Below are 6,160 nucleotides of genomic sequence, written 5' to 3'. Positions count from 1 at the left end.
CCTTCTTTTCCTCAGGCTCTTCTCCATTTCCATCCCTGCATTTCTTTCAGACAAGAAGAATTATGGGACAGAGTTTTGACTGTGGGATTGTAGCTCCATCCCTCACTTGATGCCCTGTATTTATGCTAGAGGTGGGCTCTACAATTTCCCTCTCCCCATTGTAGGGCATTTCATGTAGGATCCCTCTCTTTCAGTCCTGAGAGTCTTTCACTTCATAGGTCTCTGGTACATTCTAGAGGGTCCTCTCAACCTTCTTACTCCTGAGGTCACCTGTTAGAAAACAACTTTCTCCCTAGAGTTTCTGAAAGGGAGTAGGCATACCAGAGCTGTAATTTGAGACCAGTGAACCTTGGAAAATATAGAATTTGCAATATGATCAACTACGGCAAGAATTAGAGGCTAAAGACATAGTTTGTAGGGAGAGCTACATTTCAGAAAAACATCTTTTATTCTATTTTGTGGAGGAAAATACCCTCATACAGATGACTATCATACAGCTCTGACCCATACCAACTTCTGATTACTCATTCAGTGGCTCATTATCAACCTGCTGCCTCCCTGCTTAAAGTCAGAGACAGCCACACAAAGTCTTGTTAAACTCATACCACAGCAATAGTAATGTATGTTGGTTGAGTTTTAAAACTAAGTTTTGAAAACCAAAATTGACCATGGGGTCACTTTTTAATGCAGGCATAAAAAATAATGTATTTTAAAAAAATGTATTCAAACACCTTTGTGATGCGTATTCACAGCTTCATTGTCATGTTCTAAAACCGGCAAATGAAATGTCACATGCTTCCATAGGTCGTGTCTGCTTCGCTTTGTGACTCATGCTTTAGGTAAATCAGACATAATTAAGAGAACTAAGCAGATAGATGGGGACTTCTGTGGAGGAGCGAAAGGTAATGTTGGGTCATTTTCTAAGCCTTTCAAGACTGAGGACAGCACTGGGTTCCATGATGTCTAATTTGACTTCAAAGCTTATGGGTCCAGACACATCAGTAGCACTGATCTTCCCTGGCCTTGATCAGGATTGTTTTCAGCTCACAAAAGAACATTGCCTTCGCTCAGAAACAACAACAAAATAGCCCCAAGCCTCAAATCAAAGTTTCCTGATCCATTTTGCTTATTGTCTTTCTCTGGTTCTGTGTTTTTCTACCTCCACTTAGAATATAGGCATATATATATATATATATATATATATATATATATATGCTTAGAGTTGACAAAGGACTCTTCTCCATTTTTGTTTTACTGATCTCTTTGACATTGCTGTTCATACTCTAGACAAAGAAAGCAAAGTTCAGACACGTGGACGTAGGACATAAATCTGAGAGTCAGAGTCTGAGTCCACAATCAGTGCTACACCCACCAGCCCTGCCCCCAATAGAGAGCCACACTGTACTGGCACTCAGGCAGAGAAGAATTCAACTTAAGGAAATGTTCCCTCCAAAGAAAACATTTCAGAGAAATTGTTGCTACTGATGTTTCCATAGAATTCAGAATAAATAGACAATGATTATGGGGTCTGCAGATGTGCCAATCAGTTACGTCTCTGGAGGCTAGCGGATGAAGAAGGTCGAGAAAGTTAGGTGGAGGAAACTCTCTGCATGCTTTCTGGAACTTTTGAAACAAGCATGGGTCATCCCTTTGGTCACCATGCTGGGCCAGCTATCCCTGCTCATGATGAAACTGTCTCATGCTTCCTGAGACACTTTAATTCAGATGACTCAAATTTGCTCCACTGCCTTCCTTTACAGACTATTGTCCCATCTACATTTGTCCCTCCACCCACCCAATAAAATGTCTTCCTGATAGAATTTAATCACCAGCCATTCTGGCAACAGGAAGTACAGCATTCCTAGACCTTATTGAATATTACAAACAAATGTCAACATGTATCTTGTGCTAATATATTTTAGTAATGTTTGAGCACTTGTCTAAGACTCCTTTTCTTTAAATTAATGGGGGCTTGTGACATTGGCGTCATGCTATGATCTGCTTATAATTACCTTTACCAACTCTTTTCTCAAAAGCACACGACAGCACAGGGCTTAGAGATTCTTATCTATTAATAATTTTTCTTTAGTAGAGAAGAAGATGGCTCAGTGGGTAACAGTACCTGCTACACAAACATAGCTTGCTACATCCCCAACACCCACATCAAAAGCTTGTGACTGTGACACCATGAGAAGCAGAGAAAGGAAGATTAGGTCTTGCTGGCCACCAGTATAGCTATAGACTCACTGGAGACCTTGTTTCAAGGGAACATAGCAGAAAGTGATAGAGAAGAATGCCTCACTCTAGAGGATTGGTCTAATGCTGTTTGTATTCAAGGGTTAAATTTTACACCCCGTGATCTGGTTGCTCTAAGATGAGGAGAACTTCATGTAGACTAGCTTTTGTGTGTAAACCTTGCCCCCACCCACGGTATACTTGATTGACTAATAAAGCTGCCTGCAACCTGGGCTGGGCAAAAGAGAGGGGAGCAAAGTCAAGGTTCCTGGGTACCAGGAAGGGTCTAGGAGGGGAGAGGGTAGGGAGAAGGAAGAAGTCATCATGGGGTAGGTGAATCTTGAGGGCATGGCTGTGAGGGCTGGCCTGTTGGAGTAGGAGCTGCCCAGGTGATCACAAGTGGTTGGAACTGGAAAATATCATCCTGAGCAAGTGATAGCTCAGGGCTATTGACAGGGATGTAGACAAAATACCATAGAGGGTTGACATCTGTCCAGCTCTAGTGATTTAAGACTTATTATAAATGTAAATGTTTTTGTGTCTTTTATTTAGGAACTATATAACCTAAGTCAAATTAAGGGGAAAAAAGCCCAAATAATATTTACTACAACACCTGACATCTTCCTTTGGCCTCCACATGTGTGCACACACACACACACACACACACACACACACACACACAGAGAGAGAGAGAGAGAGAGAGAGGAGAGAGAGAGAGAGATATGAATATATTACACATACATAAAATAATGACCTTAGTGTTTCTTTTAAATGCTACTATGCTCAAATTTGTGGATTCATTTAGGAGATTATTTTCTTTTTGGTGATATGTATAGACACATTAAAAAACCCTCAAAGGGGAAGAGGAACACTCCTCCATTGTTGGTGGGGTTGCAGACTGATACAACCATTCTGGAAATCAGTCTGGAGGTTCCTCAGAAAATTGGACATTGAACTGCCTGAGGATCCAGCTATACCTCTCTTGGACATATACCCAAAAGATGCCCCAACATATAAAAAAGACACGTGCTCCACTATATTCATCGCAGCCTTATTTATAATAGCCAGAAGCTGGAAAGAACCCAGATGCCCTTCAACAGAGGAATGGATACAGAAAATGTAGTACATCTACACAATGGAATATTACTCAGCTATCAAAAACAATGACTTTATGAAATTCGTAGGCAAATGGTTAGAACTGGAAAATATCATCCTGAGTGAGCTAACCCAATCACAGAAAGACACAAATGGTATGCACTCATTGATAGGTGGCTATTAGCCCAAATGCTTGAATTACCCTAGGTGCCTAGAACACATGAAACTCAAGACGGATGATCAAAATGTGAATGCTTCACTCCTTCTTTAAAGGGGGAACAAGAATACTCTTGGCAGGGAATAGGGAGGCAAAGTTTAGAACAGAGGCAGAAGGAACACCCATTCAGAGCCTGCCCCACATGTGTCCCATACATATACAGCCACCCAATTAGACAAGATGGATGAAGCAAAGAAGTGCAGGCCGACAGGAGCCGGATGTAGATCACTCCTGAGAGACACAGCCAGAATGTAGCAAATACAGAGGTGAATGCCAGCAGCAAACCACTGAACTGAGAATAGGACCCCCGTTGAAGGAATCAGAGAAAGAACTGGAAGAGCTTGAAGGGGCTCGAGACCCCATATGAACAACAATGCCAAGCAACCAGAGCTTCCAGGGACTAAGCCACTACCTAAAGACTATACATGGACTGACCCTGGACTCTGACCTCATAGGTAGCAATGAATATCCTAGTAAGAGCACCAGTGGAAGGGGAAGCCCTTGGTCCTGCTAAGACTGAACCCACAGTGAACGTGATTGTTGGGGAGAGGGCAGCAATGGGGGGAGGGATGGGAGTGGAACACCCATAAGGAAGGGGGGAGGGGATGTTTGCCGGAACCGGGAAAGGGAATAACACTCGAAATGTAAATAAATACTCAAGTTAATAAAAAAAAAAAAACCCTCAAAGGGTGGGTTATTTCTGATAGCATTTCCTATGGACAATTTATTCCAACCATGGTGTAAAGAGTTTCCACATCTCAGTCATGAAGTGTTCTCCTCTTTCCTTTGTGCTCAGTTTTCTCTTCTTCTGTCCTAATCATTTTTTTCACTTTGCAATTGAGGTCCCATCTAACACTGAGAATTATAGCCACCTGCATATGGCCCACATATTAACTGCATGATTCATTAGCTATTTTCATATGAACTCTAATCTCTGTGCATGTTATAAAATTTAAAGAGAATCATGAAAGGGGAAAAGATCTTAAGGAGAAATCCATAGGGAACAAAAGAGTATAATTGAATACATGTAACATGAAAAAAAAAGAAAGTGCTGGCTTTTGAGGGTGGGATGAGGGATGGCTGAAGATGAACAGAAAGCTGGGAGAGTGAGGAGAGCCCATAAGAACAAAGTATGCAAAAAGCCCAAAATGAAACTTAATATTTTCTCCCCTTTAATAGTTTTTTTTATTGGTAGTGGGCTAGAGGGGATGGCAGAATTAGCATTTACAGACAACACTGCACACCAATCACCAGGGCAGCAAGAGTGATGGGAAAGAGCCTGAGGGCCCCTCTTCAATAGCATGTGTGTAGGCAGGGGCCTGCAGTGTTGATGGATCAGTTTAGAGCTTTGATAAGTAGGCATGGTTAGAGATGAAGAGAGATTCACTGGCTACAGTTCCTGACTGACGACTTGGGATATACTTTTCTTGACAGTTGAGCCCTGTTGACCAGGGCTTGTGAGACACACTCCTCCTGGGCTGCCTTTGGGTTCTCCTTCTTCCTACCTCAGGCCTTTAGAGCCTTGAAGGCTCGGCCATAGGAGAAAGGCTCATGGCTTCAGCAGGAGATACGTGTTGATAGCGTTAAGGTTGATGGATGCCTCTTCCTCACTCTGCCCTCCAGACAGGAAAGTGACCACAAGGACAGCAGGGGCACTGTGCCACAGAGTGCTGTGGCGGTTGCCATGGCAATCTCCTCTTTGGAAAATTTCTGGGTGCAAGCATGGCTAGGGGTGATCATGCTGGGCTTCAGCAGTGTGCATTCCGGATAGACATGGTGGTTACTAAGAGCCTTGTAGACAGCTGTCGTACCTTCTCAGTTACACTGGAAGCACTTCAAGTAATGGTGTCCATCAAGGAGAATTTCAGCCTCCACAGTGGGTGCAATGCAATTCTGCATTGGCAAGGGCTGAGGGAGTATGCTCCCCAATATTTAGCATACAACACCACTTGGCAAGTCAGCTCCATCCTTCTTATACTGAACACAGCATTCAGACAGCCCATCCAGCCCTTGGGTAGTGGTTTTGCCATTGGTTCCTGCCAGGGTCATCATGCCCTTATCAATCTTAATGTCCACAACATGACCCTTGGACTTGATAATTTGGGGGAAGGGACATCCGTCATCTGCCTTTTGGCACAGTGTCTCATGGAAGCAGAAAAGGGTCACACCCCCCCACTGCACCCAATGCAGGATTCACAGTCAGCAGCAGTCAGTATAGCAGCTGGCATATAAGTGCTCTTCTCCGTGTTCTCTGTCCCAGTGAACTGCAGGTGCTTGCCAGTGCTCCTAGTGGACTCATTTGCCCCGAGGATGCCCTTGCCCTGAGTCACAGTTTGGTGAGCAATGCCAGACAGCTCCTTTTTCTGCTCTGAAGTCAGTGCTAGGTATGGGTGTGGCATCGTGCTATGGTCAGCACTTTAACAGCAAAGGACAGGGTAGATGTGCCAGGTATGTGTGTGGGAGGCTAAAGATCTAAGGAGTGAGTGAGGCTAGGGTCACCAGAACTTTGCTCTGCTGAGTGTCCCAAGAGAACACAGCCTATTCAGTGCGATGGGGTGTGAAACCCATTTTTATATACTAATTTTTAATAATTTTTATTAGATAGATTTCTTT

The 6,160-nt window shown here is 43.4% G+C and overlaps 1 pseudogene; it reads right to left on the bottom strand.

Annotated features, from left to right (window-relative positions):
- Positions 1-4,887: 4,887 nt before the first annotated feature.
- On the bottom strand, positions 4,888-5,946 carry LOC116888180 (annotated as a pseudogene).
- Between the last annotated feature and the right edge of the window lie 214 nt (positions 5,947-6,160).

This window comes from Rattus rattus, chromosome X (assembly GCF_011064425.1).
Source record: "Rattus rattus isolate New Zealand chromosome X, Rrattus_CSIRO_v1, whole genome shotgun sequence".
Taxonomy (NCBI): Eukaryota; Metazoa; Chordata; class Mammalia; order Rodentia; family Muridae; genus Rattus; species Rattus rattus.
The sequence above is the reverse complement of the archived record's forward strand: the minus strand, read 5'-3'. Positions and strand labels throughout refer to the sequence as shown.